Source organism: Chaetodon auriga, chromosome 7 (assembly GCF_051107435.1).
Source record: "Chaetodon auriga isolate fChaAug3 chromosome 7, fChaAug3.hap1, whole genome shotgun sequence".
In the NCBI taxonomy this organism is placed as follows: Eukaryota; Metazoa; Chordata; class Actinopteri; order Chaetodontiformes; family Chaetodontidae; genus Chaetodon; species Chaetodon auriga.
In genome coordinates this window covers 2449406-2467499 of record NC_135080.1, presented here as the reverse complement: position 1 = coordinate 2467499, position 18094 = coordinate 2449406, and the positions used below count along the sequence as shown (strand labels likewise).

At 45.7% G+C, this 18094-nt stretch overlaps 1 protein-coding gene across 2 annotated transcripts in view; it reads right to left on the bottom strand.

Annotated features, from left to right (window-relative positions):
• slc8a2b (solute carrier family 8 member 2b) overlaps positions 1-12476 on the bottom strand; it is a 105800-nt gene extending 93324 nt beyond the window's left edge. For both annotated transcript variants that reach the window (XM_076734208.1, XM_076734209.1), the window contains exon 1: positions 12283-12476. The gene's annotated coding sequence lies outside the window, so the exon portion shown is untranslated. The remainder of the gene's footprint in view (positions 1-12282) is intronic.
• Between the last annotated feature and the right edge of the window lie 5618 nt (positions 12477-18094).

Here is an 18094-nt window from a genome sequence, read left to right as displayed (position 1 = left end):
CTCATGGTGCAAACTTGCCAGCTCATTCAGGACTTTAGGATAAATCAGCATAAATTATTTACAGCACAGAAAGCAAGAATATGCTCTCAGCATATGAATAAAGAATTACGGTGTGAGAAATGTGTTTATTTTTCCTCCGGTCATACTTGCAGATTCATTTTCAAGAGCAGATTTGAGCTAAACTGTCTCAGAAGATGAGCTGAACGCAGCTTGTGGTGATTTTCATCATCAGCAAACGCACTTTTGATTACATTCAGCTGTTCTCACCAACACACTTTGAGCCTTTTCTGAGGGCTCTGCAAACATTTTAGACCTGAAATCCTGGCGTCACCAAAATCTAGGAGTGAGCTGTCGACGGTCCAGTTGCATTGTGGGTAATGTAGGTGCAGAGCAGGAAGAAGAATGCGTGGAGTAAAACAGTGTGATGCTACATCAGTGAAGTACAACAAGAAGAAGCTAAACTACATCAAACATGAGCTCAGAGCTGCATGATGAGAGCCAGATGTGAAGCGTTTCATAACATCGTGTTTGCTGGAGCAGCTCAGCGGTCGACTCTGGGACGCTGCTTTGTGTTCAGCACTAATCCGCCATATAAAAAGTATGAGCAATAAAGGCCTGCAGGTTAGCGAAGTTCAGACCCCACGTGTCTTCTCTGGATAAATACCGCTCAAACACAAGTGACAGTAAACACAACACAAACATAGATGACAGCTAAGAAGCTGAAGAGCCCGAGGACGAGATGTGTTTCCACGTTAAACCTGGTCAGAGGTCAGAGGTCACATGAGATGACAGCGCACAGGATAAATGTTCACATCTTATATAACACACTCATCGCCTTGATTACAAAGAGCTGCACTGACAACCATATGGCCACACACACGCACACACACACACACACTGTAATATAAATACACTAGCGCACACAAAAGCTTTGAGAGCGTTAAATAGACAGTGAGAGATGGTTTTTAAGCTCGACCTGCAGGGAAATCACACACTGAGCGCTCGTACGACTTGAACCAGCATCATCATAAAAATGTCCTCTATTCCTTTAAAAACTGTTAGAAAAATCAGTTTCACTAATCAATGGATCTGGCCTGTCTCTGTCCGTGAGCATCATTTTTCACTCAAACATGGCTGCTGTGATGAGCTCATCTGCTTCCTTGACCCAGTTCACAGTTCTTCAGTGTTTGAAGTGTGGAGTCCCACAGGGCTCCGTTCCAGGACCTTTACTCCAACACTTACATCACTTCACCGGCTTCTGATAAAATACAGAACTGATTTTAAAATATTGCCATCAACAAGCATCGTCATGTGGGTCCCTTACCAAAGCTTTTTTTGGCCATTTCACTTTGTTAATACCGTCTTGACAATAGCGTCTGATACTGCAGCTCACTCCACCGCCTCGATTCATGACTGACTTCTGCTATTGACTGCTCGATGAATTATGCGCAACGTGGTTCAGCTGGAAGTCCACGGCCTCTTCCACCAAATCTACCCGTAAGCCTGTTTACTATAAATGATTCATCCCTGAATATAAACGTCTCTGACTGATGTGAAGGACGTGTTAATCTTGCTTCCCGTGACTCCAGACAGTCTGTGTACTGAGCCATGACACGGCTGAGGGTGAAGACAGTCGCAGAGGAATTGTCATGGTTCAGTGCAGGTAGTAGTGAAGATACTTATATGACAACACGGCGAGGTTAGATCTCATAACACGACGCCTGAGAGAATAAGGATTTAGTGTTTTTCAGTTTTTTAAATCCATAGATTTTCTCTGGGCTGCAGTTTGTTTACGAGCAGAGACTCGGCATCAGAACACCTTGTTAAAGAGTCTAAAACATCAATTTGCAGCATCCTGCAGGAGCCAATATTGTGAATTTCAATTAATTACAACTAACTAACTGCTGCTGCTGCTGCTGCTGCAGGCACAATGAAGAAAGCATCAGGCTATGAAATATCACGGTACTGCCAACACAAACTATTCACACACACACACACACACACACACACACACACACACACACACATCATAAACCAACAACACATTAAGAATACACACACGTTCAGACATGAGAGAAGCAGAGAGGTCAGTGGTGGGATTTGATGTGGTCACTGTGTGTGTGTGTGTGTGTGTGTGTGTGTGTGTGTGTGTGTGTGTGTGTGTGTGAGATGAGTCACTGTGTGGAGGTGCGTGGGGGAAGGATGATATTCAAAAGCAATAACTAATCACAACTCTGTGTGTGTGTGTGTGTGTGTGTGTTTTAATTCAGGCAGACGGGGAGAAGATTTAATGAGACTGTGGCCGAAAATGACTTCACTGTGTGCAGACTGACGCTGAGCAGGAGGCCGAGGAGGAGAGACGGACAGTAATCCAGTAACAAGCAGGTGAATTTACCATCCTGCAGCTGACAGAAATGCTCAACTTCAACGAATCGCAGTTTGAGTTTCGGAGAAATTGAAGTTTTTTCAAATCTCACATTTCTTCCACAAGAACCTGCCGAACTTCAAGTTAACAGAAACTAAACGACATGTTGACCATTTGACTGACCGAAGCTCAAGAAATGAAGACAGAGAGGGGCCTTTATAAAGATCACACACACACACACACACACACACACACACACACACACACACACACACACGCACACACACACACACACACCTCCTTCCTACATCAGGACAACAGCCAATAGGGTGACAGCTGGTGGCACAGTTCCTGGATTCAGACCAATGACTGTATGTGGGCAGATCAGAAAGGGTGTGTCGTGTCTATTTGTGCATGTGTGCGTGTGTGTGTGTGTGTGTGTGTGTGTGTGTTGGCCGTTGTCTGGGCGTACGGGGGCCGTCTCAGCGGGTGCTGTGTTTCCCATGCGTAAAAACTGAGCACAGCAATCTGTTGTACAGGATCAGAGTGTGTGTGCGTGTGTGCGTGTGTGTGTGTGTGTGTGTGTGTGTGTACAGGTGAGCATCATTCACAGCAATAAGCAAGAAAAGGAGAAATACATTCACACATTGATTCTTGTCTTTTCTCTGAACCGCTGAGCTCTGAATCCCGGGCTGCCTGCAGACCTGTGGAGAGGCTTCATGAAGCCAACGGTTTGTTCCCTGAGCTGGTCAGCCAGGTGAGCACTGTGTGTTCCAAACACCTGTGCAGGTGTCCTCACATGACCTTGAAAGGCTCATCACCATGTCTGTGCGTTGCTTTGGGCACCTTCGATGTCCCACCTGCTGCCTGACGCTGCACTTTCTCTGCACCCAGTGGAGCGTGGCTGAGAAGAGGTTTGGCACAAAGTGCTCTGATCCACAACGAGCATCACCATTGTTTAGACGTTTTCACTCTTTATCGTTTACTTTGGCTCCGGTGCAGCTCCACTGGAAAATATTTCACTGTCAACAGCAGCCAGGCTGTCTCACTGAGGCTGTATGACAACAGACTTTCTATCTGATGAGTCCTCAACTTCAAATTAATGCTGCTGTTCAGTGCCAGTGTTGGAAGAGGTGTGTCCTTTACGTAGAGTGAGTTTGACTTTGATTAACCGCAACCTTTACCGAACCCTAAACAAGGTCTGAGGTTACCTCTCTCACCAGTAACCACCATCTTTACCTCGCACAGGCTCTTCAGAGCAGCGTCGATGCTCGTTCATCCTCCTGCTGGTGGAGCACAAACAAACAGTAGATGGACCGCTGATCAAACGCTGCTCCAAACACACCACAGTGTCCCTTTAATGGAGTCTGCCGCTGAAATCTTTGTGAGTATCAAACAGTCACCACCTGCAGGCTTGAACAGTTTGCAGCCAAGGAAACCGAGAGTGGAAACATCTCAAAATGTATGAAAACATGCAGAAATAAGACACTACAATGCTAATATACAACTTTATAAATATGTATGAGTACTAATTTATATACTAATTTAATATACTAATTTAAAAAGTTTGACATAGAAGTAAAGTGAGTGAAAGTGTGGAAGTGAATTTCAGCCTCCGCTCGTGATCATAAGTGACTCTCAGATCTCTACATGTTGCAGGACGGAGAAGAGATGGAGCCAAATGACATCACCAACCACTAACAACCCTCTCCTCCTTCTCTGGATCCCTCAGGAGACGGAGGAAATGCAGGAGTGGAGGCACTGACTGCCTGTCAATCACACACAGAGGTAAAGTGGAGGTGGGGAGAGTGTGGCCAGAGGGTGGAGGATGTGTCACAGATACTCAACTGTCAGTCAGACGGGGGGGAGGATATTTAGCCGTCATGTACAGATATTCACAATGAATCCTTCTGACCTCACGGCACCATCAAGTCAATATTTTAACTTAAGTTTGAGACTTAATATCCATAAATTAAATTCCCATCAGTGTCAGTTGTAATTAGCAAATATTGTCATGCTAACAAGCTAAGATGGTGAGCATGCTTAGCATCCCCATGTTAGCATCGCGGCTGCATCCATGTTAGCATGCTGACGTTAGCTCAAAGCCTAGCGTATAGTCTTGGTAACATGGCTGCAGACTCTTATTATTCAAAAATCCAGATTCTGATTATTTCATTCAGGTTTTAAACAGGACATTCAACAAGTCGTCTGCTGTAACGTATCCTTATGAAGTAAACGTCGATCGCACATGTGCCGGCTTGGTTCCCTGTAAGCCTCGATTTCTCTGTGCAGTTCTGTCTGCCACCAGGGAAAACACTCCTCTCTGCCTTCATGTCCCCATTAAGGATTAAATGAACGAATAAACTATTCTCTTAATGTTTTCCTCCACTCCTCTCTCCACCCCAACACCAACCCTGATGAAAATGGTGTTGTAAAGGATCAGTGAGTGGGCACCTTTCGTCTCCGGTGTGTCCGTCAATCAACACCACTCAAAATCACCACCCTTCAAATCTACAGTCCACAGTCCGCCCACACAGGAGCAGCACAGTCCTCCACCCTGCACCAACACTCCCGATTACACCGAGATGACAACGGAAGCACTGACAGGAGTCAGTCGAGTGTGGGGAGAGGAGATGAAATGACAGCAGGGAAAAACCAGAGGAGCGAGAGACGAAGAGAGGAAGAAACTGACTGACAGAGAAGGAGGTAAAAAGTGCTGATGGGAGAAGAATAAGAGCAAGAGGGGGAGGATGAGAGGGGAGGCAGAAGAAAAATGACAGAATGAAGAATGTTGGAGGATGGAAAGAGAAGGTGTAGAAGAAGAATAATGAAAAAATGAAATGATGAGGATGAGAGCAGGAGAGAGGAGTAGATCAATGGAATGACTGCAGGTGGAGAGAAAAGAGGAAGCAGGGTGGAACAGAGGGAGGTGAAAGAGGAGAGGAGCTGTTAAAAGAGGAGGAAGAGATAAGTCATTTGGAGGATAGAGCAGAAGTGTGTGGATCAGAGGATAACAGAAGAAGAAAAGGACGACATGATGAATTCAACTGGGAGGATGAAGAGGAAGCAAATGGATGAGAGATGAAGAGGGGAAAAAAAAACAGGAGAGGCTGAGGCGGCAGTTTCAGAGGACCAGGAGGTGGAGAGGAGGAGAGATGGAGGGAGCGTTCATAAAACGCCCTTCAGCTGATTCTGCTGTAAACTCCCCTCCAGAAGTCTTCCTCCCTCTGGAGTCCTAATGCCAGGACTGAGCTTCTAATAGGAAAGCACTGAGCAGAGCACGCGCGCGCGCACACACACACACACACACACACACACACACACACACACACACACACACACACACACACACACACACACACACAGGGACCGTCCCTGACTATGTGACTGTGGAACAGATTGATGTGTCCACAACATGATTAATACACACACACACACACACACACACACACACACACACACACACACATTACAGCAGGTACACACAAACACATGCTAATAGCGCAGCGTCCCTCAAACACACAGTAAAACAGGCAGATTTCTGCACACACACTCAGATGAGAAGGAGAAAGTTCATTTGAATAGAAATACCACAAACGACCCAAACAGAGGCAGCAAAGCCACGTTTAAATGATTAAAATATGGTCTTCTAATTGCTTTTAAAGTCCTAACCTGGACATCCAGAGACGCAACTTTACACTTAAATGACGTCACGCTCATTAAATGAGCTTTTTCTTGTAATGACTGACTGTTTGATGATTTGTGCTGCAGTGTGTCGAGCTCTCTTAATACATCCACGACGTATCTGATGTGGCCCTCACACACCAACCTCCAACCTTTCTGCGTGCACCGATGCAGAAACGTAACTGTTAAAATGGAAATTTATTCGATGGTACGGCAGCATAAAGAGGAGGTCATGATCAGGGTGATGCGGTAATTCCTGAATGTGTAAGGTGCTCAAATACCACAAAAGAAACGTTTAACACACACACACACACACACACACACACACACACACACAGTGTCACACTGGTGGAAGCTGCATCTCTGGACAGAATAAAACAAGCTGTATTCATGCATGTGACACTATAATCCTCATTCATATTGATAAGAGTGAGGCTGTGCAGATGGAGGAGGGAGGGAGACGGAGCGGAGGAGTTAGGTCACATGTGTAAGTGATAAAGTGGAGGAACGGGTAGGCGATAAATTAATTCAATGAAACGTGCAGGGAAAGCCAGAGGGCCAGCGCAAAGGTGACTGAAGGAAGGCGAGGAGCTTTAAAGACGTGCAGAGACGTGGGTTTGATGCCGGGAGTGAGAGGAATCTAATATCAGTGGAAACCGATGCCTCAGTCACTCTGCTGGTTAAGTAACCGTGCAGCACTGAAATTCACCGAAAACCACTGAGACACAAAGGCTCAGCTCGGCCCCACCGTGATGCATGACTGCTGTAAAAGTTGACAAAAATATAAAACTGAAAATCCATTTCTCCCTGGCATGAGTGTGTGTGTGTGTGTGTGTGTGTCTGTGTGTGTGTTTCACTGATATTAAGAGAGGGTGATTTCATTGCAGAAGAACTGTGGCGTTGCCTCTCAGCAGGTCACCACTGCAGCAGTTATTCTCCTCCACACACACTGCATGATACACACACACACACACACACACACACACACACACACAGCAGTTGAGTTTTAAAATGTGTTTGTTATTTCAAACCTCATCTTTTTATACTATTTCTTTCCCTGTTTCCTGACCTGAACCACAGCTACATAAAGTTACTGCTGATGGAAACCAAACATTTCCTCCTGCTGCTGCTTCACATTAAAAGTACTGAACTGATGAACCATAGGCTGTTCTTTTATTGTGAAGCAGCCACAGGAAACGCGGCGTACCCGACAAGAGGTTAGCCCTGGCTGCGGATGATCACGCCCGCTCTGGACCTGGTCCCACCGTCCGTCCTTGCTCTGTCATCACACCCATAGACGAACAGCACGGGGTCCTCAGTCCCCCACATGTCCACTGAGTCCTTCTTTTCACACTTACAGCATCAACCCAGTTCTCTTCATCTTTCCCTTTGCTGCCACGTCTACACACACTCAACACTACTTCCTGTTGTGTTTTATTACTATATTCAAGTAGTACTTTTATTGTGATTATCTTAATCATTACTTAAAATTCCCCAAATTCACGGTTAACCATTAAAGAGATCTGGCACAAGGACCTTCAATATTATTTCAAGTTATTATCTAATATCCCCAGATCGATCTGAATAATGTTAACCAGCATTTAACGAACATCATCATTAATTAATGTGGAGTCATGTTTCTTCACCCTCTTTCAGCTCCATGTTTGGTCTCCACCAGCTCCAGAAGAGAAATATCTGGCTCTTAGCTGCTAAACGCTCCACGATGTTCAGCAGCTCGTCTCTTTGCTGCTGAGCAGGTACTCACAGCAGCTTTTTACAGCCTTAAAAAATCAATAAATAAATATTGATTATAGATGCTTGAAGTCACAAAAATAAGGACTTGAGCGGAGATTTGAGAGCAGGTGTGAACACCTGAAGAAACAGAGGAGCTTGATTTTGGTACGTTCCGTATGTGACACCAAAGGTTCTGTCTGAGTGTCTGTCCTTGTGTCTGTCTGTCTTTCTGTCTCCTCTGACATGTTTTTGCCGTCTTTTTGTTCCTGATCTTTGGCACATCTCCTCTCACAGGCCTTTGTTCTCAGCCTGTCTCCCTGACTCAGAGTCTGCCTCCTGGATCTTATTGGACATCAGCGGCTCTGTTGGTCTGTTTACCTGCCTGTCCTGAAGTTAATCTTTTTTTTATCCGGCATGATGAAACTGGAGCAGTGGGAATTAGAAAAGATCAGCCTGTTTGCTCTTTTATTTGTTTGCTTGTTTGTTGCTCGGCAGGATCTCACATAGCGCTGATCCAATTTTGGCCAAACTTGAGGAGGCGATGCATCTCACAGCAGCACTGCCACACTTTCAGATTCACAGAGTCCCAAAGTGACGGCGCTCCAGACTCCTTCTCTCCAAATATTAAGCCTCTTGTCTCCGTTTGTATGAGCCTGCGCACCCCCCCCCCCCCCCCCCCCCCCCCCCACTCAGAGAAGAACCCATTTCATCCTGCACCAATCAGCCGGATCATTTGTGTAATTAAAAACTGTGAAAAGAGGCTGCGGATGAGAGGCTGGAGGTACGGAAACAGCCTGAGTATATCCCAAGAGGGTAATCAGACGGGAGGAGGAGAAGGAGGAGGAGGAGGAGGAGGAGGAGGAGGAGGAGACAGGAGGAAGACGCGTAATGAGCTGCTGGGACAAAAGAAGACAGAGTGAAGTTTACTTTGATAACGGAGGTGTTTGTTGCTCTTCATGTGTTCTTTATGTGGTTTCGTGTTTTTTATTTTTTAAAGGATTCCTCAGAGCTGCTGGTGTTAATGAGGATTTGAACGACGTGATAGTTTTCCAGTTAAAAGCAGATCGAACTGGTTAAATTAAACACTGTAATGTTTTTTTTCTCAATGATTTTATTAATCTTTTGGTCTAGAAAACCTTAGAAAGAAAACAATTAAACTATCAGTCAAATATCCAAATAGCTTAGTGGCTGATATATTTTCCATCCACTGACTAATTGAGCATTTGGGTTGACGAGGACTGAGAGCTGCATCTTCATCATCTACCATGCAGGAAGCTGAGGAGGAGGGCAGCGAGGAAGCTTGTCTTCTTGTATCGATGCATGTGCACCTTCTCCTGTGAGCCTCATAAAAGGTGTCAAATCACTGTAAGTGAATAAGTAGCTTCGATTGTTCGTGTTTCTAAGTTACGACCACGAAGGAAAGTAAGCTCAGTTTTCATGCTCCTCATCTTCTTCGTTGGTATTCGATGCGTAGTCGATGTGGACTTTACGGCCACCTGCTGGTCCGTCGTGCTTGCACAGATCAACCATTTTCAAAAACATCGTGTAGACGAGACCTGAGACGTGAAAGCTTCTGTTCTCTCGGCTGCATTCGGTCCAGTTAACGTCAACGTGTTCGTTTAAGACATTTGAAGAAACGATCAGCCTGTTGTTTTCCTCATGAGGACAGTCTGATTGCCACTTGCTCGATGGCTGCACTCGTTTCAGTGACCTGGCCCATGTTTTCCTGTGATGTGTCTATCGATTCAGCTTAAAACATTTGGAACCTTCTCTGCAACTAAAACAACACATCTGGGTGCGTCTCTGCTCATCACATCAGGAGTACAGTCGGGAAAGATTTCACAGCTTTCAGCTAAATCAAGCGCAGAACAACAAATATTGTATTCTATTAAATGATCACTGAGTCAACCTCGGCTCCATGGGCTGTGGTGGTGCTGGAGCTTCTCCCAAGTGTGATTTGTAAATGTATGGGTGTGAGGTGGGGCGGTGATGAAAGAGCAGCACGACACCCACTGGGTGAATAAAGGTTAAAAGACGCAGAAAACAGGGGAACATATGCCTCTCTGTGTGTAAGTGGCTCAGGATGAGAGAATCTGCTGAATGCCTTACAGTCGTGAAATGTAACAACACACAGAAGGAGAAATGAAGGGGATGAAAGGACGGTAGGAGATGCCGAGGGAGGAGGGAGGAGAGGTGGGGCGGAGGGGAGAGTGAGAGCTGGGAGATAATGGAGGAGAGGACGAGGAGAGGTGGAGAGAGGCAAACAGAGTGGAAGGAGGAGCATTAATGAATAATCCATCAGCCAATATCAACGTTAAAGCAGCTCTTTTTCTCAGAAGAAGAAACATAAACATGTTGGTGGAGTTGTGCAAAGGGCTGTTTAAGCAAATATCAAACATCAGAAAGGTCCAGATGTTCAGACTGAGAGCAGTGAGAAGAAGCTGTACGCCGAGCGGAGGTCGACAAAACGATCAGATATGACTCCAGATATTCCTAAAACATTCCCTCACTCTCTGACATTCATGTCCCACTTTGTCCCCATCGCCTCTCTAAACAGGCAGCATCTCTGCTGGTTCTGGATTTGCTGCTGCATCTGTATCCCTCAGCCTTTTTCCTTCAAAGATGGAAGGAGGGATGGAGGGAGGGGAGTCGTACGGCCTCGTAGACAGAGAGATGGATGGAGGAAGGGCTGGGCTGAAGGCTGGCGCAGGGAAAACAAGGGAAGCCCCAGAAAAACTGCAGAGACAGAGCGAAAGGAAAAGCCCAGGGAAGCCCCGCTGCAGCTTCTGTGCACAGGAGGAGGATCCCCACTGCTGGGTTTACAGCCTGCCTGCTGCAGCTCGATCCTCTAACCCCCTCCCTCATTAAAACTACTGCCAGACTTCAGACTGAATGCATAAACTATTTTACATTTATAATCAAGCGCTGTGCATCTCTCTCTGTCTCTGAGCAGTTCTGTCTCAAGCTTACTGAGCAGAAAACAGGAAAAAAATCAGACACGGCCGAACTGCAGACACATACACAATCTGATCTAAAAACACTACATATCTATTACACTAATGAGGATGTCACAATTCAACCATGGGTAATGTTTTTGGCGACTAAGATGCAGCATATATTCCGTGCATGCACGCATAACGCACACATGCACATTAATGTTTTGTGTAATACTTATTTTGTGCACAAGTATCCTGAAAAATACTGTATTTTTTTCTCCGCTGTTAAAACGGTTTGGGCGCACAGTTACGCAACATTAACCATCGATGCCTGCACCCCAAGTCGTTTAAAAGCACAAGTCTCTCAGTTAAAACGCTGAAATAAAACACTGAGTCTGGTGGAAAATGAAGGGCAGAATTAATGTGGCGTTAAGGTGGAGAAACAGCTTATAGGCAACCCACCTGCACAGAAACCCTGTCCGGACAGACCGCTCTACTGCGTCAAGGGGACCAGAGAAAGACAGGAGCAAAGCGGAAACAGAGCCCAGCGAAATCCAAAATAAAAGCTTAGAGCGTGTACATTTTTGAATGATTAGGAACAATCATATAACAAAAATGTGGAGATAACATCTGGATGACGCCTGTATAATTTATCTAATCATATCCTGTGTTTTTTATGTCAAACATGATCGGCTGCAGCAAATCATGTCCTCTGGTTTTTAACAGGGATGAGGATAAATGTCATAGATCTAAAATAAGAGCACAAACTTTATAAACAACTCCGCATTTGACGTTTCCTCCCATAATCCGTTCAGCAGCATCGCTTTATTTTGAAAGTTCAGCCAGAAGTCGTATAGTGATTTCTGCTCACTTGACGCTGATCTCCGCAGCCAAGAGGCGCAGTGTCACCAGAGAATTACTACAACCTCACCTCGTCTCACCAGTGACTCCGAAAATGACACATTCAGGACACGTCTCTCAGTTTAAGTCGCGTCCAAAATGTTTTTTAATTCAAACCAGAATCAGACGTGATTAACTTCTCCTCTCAGTAACAAAGGCAGCTCCAGCACAAATGACAAGAGTTGGTGTCGCTGGTTCTTGCGCTTAAACACAACACCTCCACAGCTGCCAGGCTGCACCGACTCCCTGCGGGGCCACGCCGGGCTGAGAGGCTCATTAAACCGGGAGGCACTTTGGATGAGAGCGTCGGGCAGGAGGCTTAATGTAGTCTGTGTGCATCTCACAAAATCCCCGCAACATCCTTAGCATTTCACTCACGCTCCCAAACTTTAGGGAAATATAGGACACAGAGATGCTTCAGGGATGGACGAGGAAACATGACCCTGATTATGTCGAGCGTGTAACCTGAATGCATCAAAATAATTCCACAGATTACGGAATTACTCTGTTTCTGGCACCAGCGGGCAGCCCCACATGGTCGCACACAGCTAGAACGAGCCGCCAGTGATGCCCGCATGGAGCTATGCAAGCGCACATGAGCAAGTGCGCGCAGCAAACACGCACAAACAAACAGAGCAGGACAGCAAAGGAAACGTGTCTTACCTTCTGTTCTACTGCCAGCCCGCACTCGAAGCAGTACGCATAGTATCTGGTGTTAGTGTGAAAGACTGCGAGAGAAAAGTGTCCTCGGTGCTGCGCTCCGCCGCTCTGCCGCTCCGTCCGCGCTGCTCGGCTCTCTCTCTCTCTCTCTCTCTCTCTCTCTCTCTCTCTCTCTCTCTCTCCCGCCCCGACACATTCAACTAACTGCACACATATACACGCGCTCCCTCTCCCTGCGGTCACACACACACACGTACACACACACTCACACACGCGCGCGCAGAGCACAGCGCGCTGCCGGGCGGGGTGCTGAGGAGCGCGGTTTGTCCTCGGGGGCGCGGATGGATGGGGATATGCGCCTGTGAGAGGGGAGGAAACAAGGAGAGGAGGGGAGGATTGAAGGAGAGATGAAGGACATAAATCAAGAGTAGAGAAAAACAGACGGGGAAAGGACAGGAGAAGCAAAGAGGGTGGAGGAGGGAGGAGAAGGATGGATTTATAAGAGTCAAAAAGGAGAGAAATGACAGGACATGGATGGAGAAGATGGAAAGGGTGAGCAGAGATGAGAGGAAAGAAAAGAGAAGAAATTTAAAAAAAAAATGAGACTCAAGATGAGGAGGAAAGAGGAGTCAACAAAGAAAAAACATGTAAAGAGAGGCGAGGAAGGAGAGAGGAGTGGTGAAATTAAAGGAGAAATGAAGAAGAGAATACAAACAAAGAGAAAGAACTGGAAAGAAAAGGAGATACGAGGAAAGAGGAGAGATAAAGAAGGGGAGGTGGAGTGGAGTTGAAAAGAGAAAGTGAAGGAAAAGACGAAGGAGGAGGAAGGAGAGGAGAGAAAAACAATGAGCAAATTGAAAATTGATTAACCATGACTGTAACAGGAAGCCGAGCAGCCTGCGCAGCTCCAGCTTCTCCCGCTTTCTAATATTAGACACCATGTTGTACATTACAGGACTCAACACTGGAACGTCCAGATGTGCATATTAACTGTTAGCATGTTCTCAGTTCACATAATAAGTGGATTGGGGTTGCAGAGAGGCGTTTGAGAGCCTGTAGGAGAACAGAGCGCTGCAGGCGAGAGCAGACAAGGAGGCATTTATCAAAGTATTGAGCAGAGCCAATTACTTAACCAGTGTGCGACGTTTCAGGCTGTGCTCGCGCTGCCGAGGCCTGCTGACCAAGCAGGCAGGAAATCCAGTCCGTCAATCAGCCAGGCAGTCTGTCTCTACTCAGACACGCTGCGCTGAATCCACCTCCAGAGTTCATCGAGTGGAGTGAAAGTTTGAGATGCTGCTGCTGCTCCTCCTCCTCTCTCCTGTCCTATGTTTCCTCCTTCCTCGTCCAAATTGAGCTTACTTCCTCTCTGTATTACTCGAGGACGGGGCATTTTCTTGCATTAATTGAGCTCGATGTTTCATTTTCATTTCCTTGTATTTATTCCTATTTCTTCGTCTGGCAGGTTTATAGAAGACCTAATATAATCTGAGGTAACACACCTGAGGTAGTAGCTGTTTCTGCTCAAATACGCATTTAATAAGTCTCTCCAGACTCAACGTACACAGTATCATAAAGAGGTTTTGTCCACCTATTTTCACACATTATGAACAGATTTGGCTTCGTACTCAGTACAAATGATTTAAATGACAAATATTTGTATTCTCACTTCTTTTAAAGTGCCTAATCTGAAGCTACATACATGTGTGTTTCTGTCCACTTGAGTGTTTAAAAGTCATTTTATAAAAGTTTATTGTCCACTGACACAACAACAAAGGCTTAGTTACATTCTGCTGCATCTGTTCAGATAAACTGGTGTTCACAGATTTATAATCTTTGCAGAGTCGGTCACCTTTGACTCTGAGCCAAAAGGCCTCAGTCAGAAGAAGTCTGCATCCTGTGGGAAACCCATGTTGGATCAATACAAGACCCAAGACGAGAAAGAGCTCCACTTTATCAGAGATGCTCTGTGACGAGGACTTCTGTTTTATCGGCTTTGAAGGAAATTATCATCCACTCGACAGTCCAGCAACGTAAAGCTGAGTATCGTCTGCGTAACAGTGATATGATGCTGCTTCACGTCCTGAAAACAGCGGAGACAGAAGCAGAACTCAGATCAGTGAAATCAGATCATTGATCAGGCGTGTTTATCTAGTCTGAAGGAACATTTTATTTTTGTCTATGCTGTGAAAATTTCTAAAACCTCATCGATGGACAAGCGGTGAAATGAGCTCATGCTATAAATGTCGTATGTATGATAAATACGTATCTGTGCCTGTCAAAATAAGCATTATTATGGGATGCATGTGAAGAAACAGCGCTGTTTCTCTGCCACATCAATTATCCGAGAGAGGAGCTTTTAATAAATACTTTAAATACAACTAGAGGGACAGATTGGCTCGGTGAACCCAGCCTGACCTCTGAGCTGCTCTATAAATCTTACCGCCAAAATGGAGTACAAACGCACACACAAACATACACACACGTGCACACACACATCTTTACCAAAGGGTGACTGATCGTTGGCTTTTGGTTCGGGTAATTCGTGCAGATCTGCGTCACACAGGCCGGACTTTCTGCACATCAGGGTGAACTGTATCAAACACACACTCAGTCAGAGCAGCGTTTGGCGGCATCACATGAGCCCCTCGTGTTATTGTGGCGATTATGTAAATGAGTGCAGGCAGCGCAGAGATTTCTCTATAAATAACATGTTTATCATGAAGCCGTCTCAAGGCAGCGGAGGAGAGAAGTCATGTATAAACAATGTTGATTTACTTACGCATCAGATATTTGTGCTTTGATGTCTGCAGAGCTTAATGAGAGACTGTGCGCTGGTGGGGTCACTCCTTTAGAACTGAAGTCATTTAAGTCTCATTTAACATGTTTCACACACACCAAACATGGAACAAAGGTCACACGGAGGATTAAAACCCAGTGACAGATGTGTCCCCTCATTGATTTCAGTAGTGAAGGTGGAGGTCCTGGACTCTGGAGCTTTGTGAGTCATCTGAGAACCACATCAACGTGCTGCACTTTCAAACCACCACTTTGGATCTGTGACTCTTTGCTTCAGTCCACGATCATCTTTTGAGTTTCAAAACATTAACGAACAGGTACAGACTCACATTTCCTTCGTTTCCAGACGCACGATGAGGAAACCATCTCCGGTCTCACAGCACACACTCTGACTTGCCACAGCAGGAAAAGCACAGATGTTACTAATAACATTAACGACGGCTCACTTCTATTCAAATGTGCCGGTGAGAGCTGACAGTGTGACGACCGGCTGCAAGGAATTCATGAATTTCATTATTCACACCTGCTCTTTTGCTACATGATAGAATATCTTGAAAGTGTCTGGAAACACACCGTTTCTGCTGCCTTGTGTAGCCCCATTACACCAGATGACGGCCACCTGACCTTCAACATAATGAAATGTGTTCATTTAAGGCCCTGAATCCCCACACAGGTGGCTTAATTAGACTCAAGCTACAGCTGTGCAGGATTTACATGAAGTGACCAAACATGCTGAACTGATAGGAATGATAAAGGTGGAGCCTCTCCCGAGTGAACAGGTGGAACAAAACTAATGGGAGGCTCACAAAAACGTCAGTGAACCACAGTCTGCACAAGCCCACACAGTCTGTCTAAGGATTTAGCCTTTAGCATGATTAGCTTTCCACATGTGTCTGCTGCCAGATGATGGCACTTCTCTGTTTCTGTACTGCTGTTTGTGGGCTGGACACCTTGTGATGTTAACAGGTGTGCACCAATTATTAGAAACACCTGTCACCCACACACACACACACACACACACACACACACACACACACACACTTTCTGTCCTCTGTTTTTCTGTCATCATTTCTTTGTCTCTGTGTTTCTTTCAGTCGTCTGAAGCATCAGGAGGTCTGAGCAGGGACGTCTTCACAGACACAGAAATATGGACACCTGACGCAAACGTAGACACACACACACACACACACACACACACACACACGCACACACACACACGCTTACAGACATACACACACGACACCCACCCCCGCAACCCGCCGCCACCATGCAGCACAAACATGACAGCACAGTGACACACAGACACAAAGACAAAGAGACAGGAAGAACATTCACAGACAAAAACACACCTACGAAAAATCCCAAAATAACACACTTCAGCACACAATGAGAAAACCTGACACACACTCGGACTCGTAAAGAGACACACACCCACACACCAGCGTGTCCACAGCTTTGATTTTCAATTAGTTTTCTTTTTATTTTAGAGTTGACTTTAAGATTTCACGTTAGCTTTAGTTTGACAGTCGTTTCAGTGGTTCAGGGGACCTGAGGTGGAGCAGAGCAGCATCCTGGTGTGTTTCTGTTGGACACTGCTGCTCCGCTGCCTCCACCATCAACAGACCAGGGAGGAAAAGTCCAATCTATGGTTGGCTTCCTCCAGGCGTTCAGTGGAGCATGAATGTTGTGCATCACCTTTATCTCATCTCCTCAAAAACTTACTTAAACAGTGACAAAGTAAAGAGGGAGACAGCAGAGACGGAGGAGGAAACGTTCTGAACTATACTGCACCTGTCTGCAGAACACAGACCTGCGAATCAGTCTGAGCTGTCCTGTCTTTGAATAGGACACTAATTACTGCATAAACAACTGGATTTTACATGGAACTGTGCGGTCGGTCGGCGTAAACGAGGATTTTTAAGCACCGTAATGCTCCTCGCTGAGGATAACGTCCAGGCAGAGCTGTCTGTCCTCGTCTTCATCGACTGAATCACAGCTCATTGAAAATCCTGCCTGTGCTGAAGCATCTCCTTCATCTCATTAGTACATCTGTCTAATAATGCTGTTTTTTAAATGACACTGTGGGTGGGATAACTGGGATTGTTGGGATTGTCAGTACATTCACTGTCATGGTCTGTTGATGCCGAGTGATGTAGCAAAGCACTGTAATGTCTTTTATTCATCAGTTTATGTGTATTTTGAGGCATCTGGAGGTTTTTCTCTGGTTTTCTTGAACCACGCTGAGAAGATAACTGGCTCGTTCTTTCTTTTTGTGGCTTTATGGGTAAAGTAGCTCCAAATATCCACACTCTTTATTTCCAACCTGCATCTTTTCAGGCATCCCTGCAGGAAGAGGATCATAACCAATAACAGGGAGGCATGAATGAACAGAATTATTGGCAAAAAATGTTCGTTTGTCAGTTGTTGTCTTCTCTTTCTCATCATGGTAATCACTGCAGTCACTGATGAATATGTTTTGTAACACTGTCAGTTTCCACTGTGTGCTGCTGCTCTTTGGACGACTGCTGTCTCTGAGCATCACAAAGCAATTTGTTCAATATGTTCGATGACAGAAACGTGTCTCAGAGTTGAGTCTCTCTCCAGTCACAGGTGGTGTTAACGCTCCCACAGCAGCAGGAGGTTCTGCCATCTGAGGACTTGTCATGTCCTCGTCCTCGGCCTCATTCCAGCCGCCAGAACGCTCTGCATGCTGCATTATATCTAAATTAAATCAGCCTGGAGACGCCGAGAGGCCATTTCCAATTCCATCTCAAGGTGTCTGCTGTCTGCTGTCCCTTTGGTTGTCTTTGTCTCTGTTATACTCACAGAAACATACACACAGCACTCTCGGAAAGCAAATGAAAGTGTAATAAGCAGCCTCGCCAGCGAGCGTCGTGTGAGTGGGCGGCTGGAGATCCGTCTCCAGAACAGACAACCGGGAGAAGGACAGAGAGAGCGAGACAGACGGACACAGAAAGGTAAGTGAAGGCAAAGACAGACAACAAGAAAGAAATAAAGA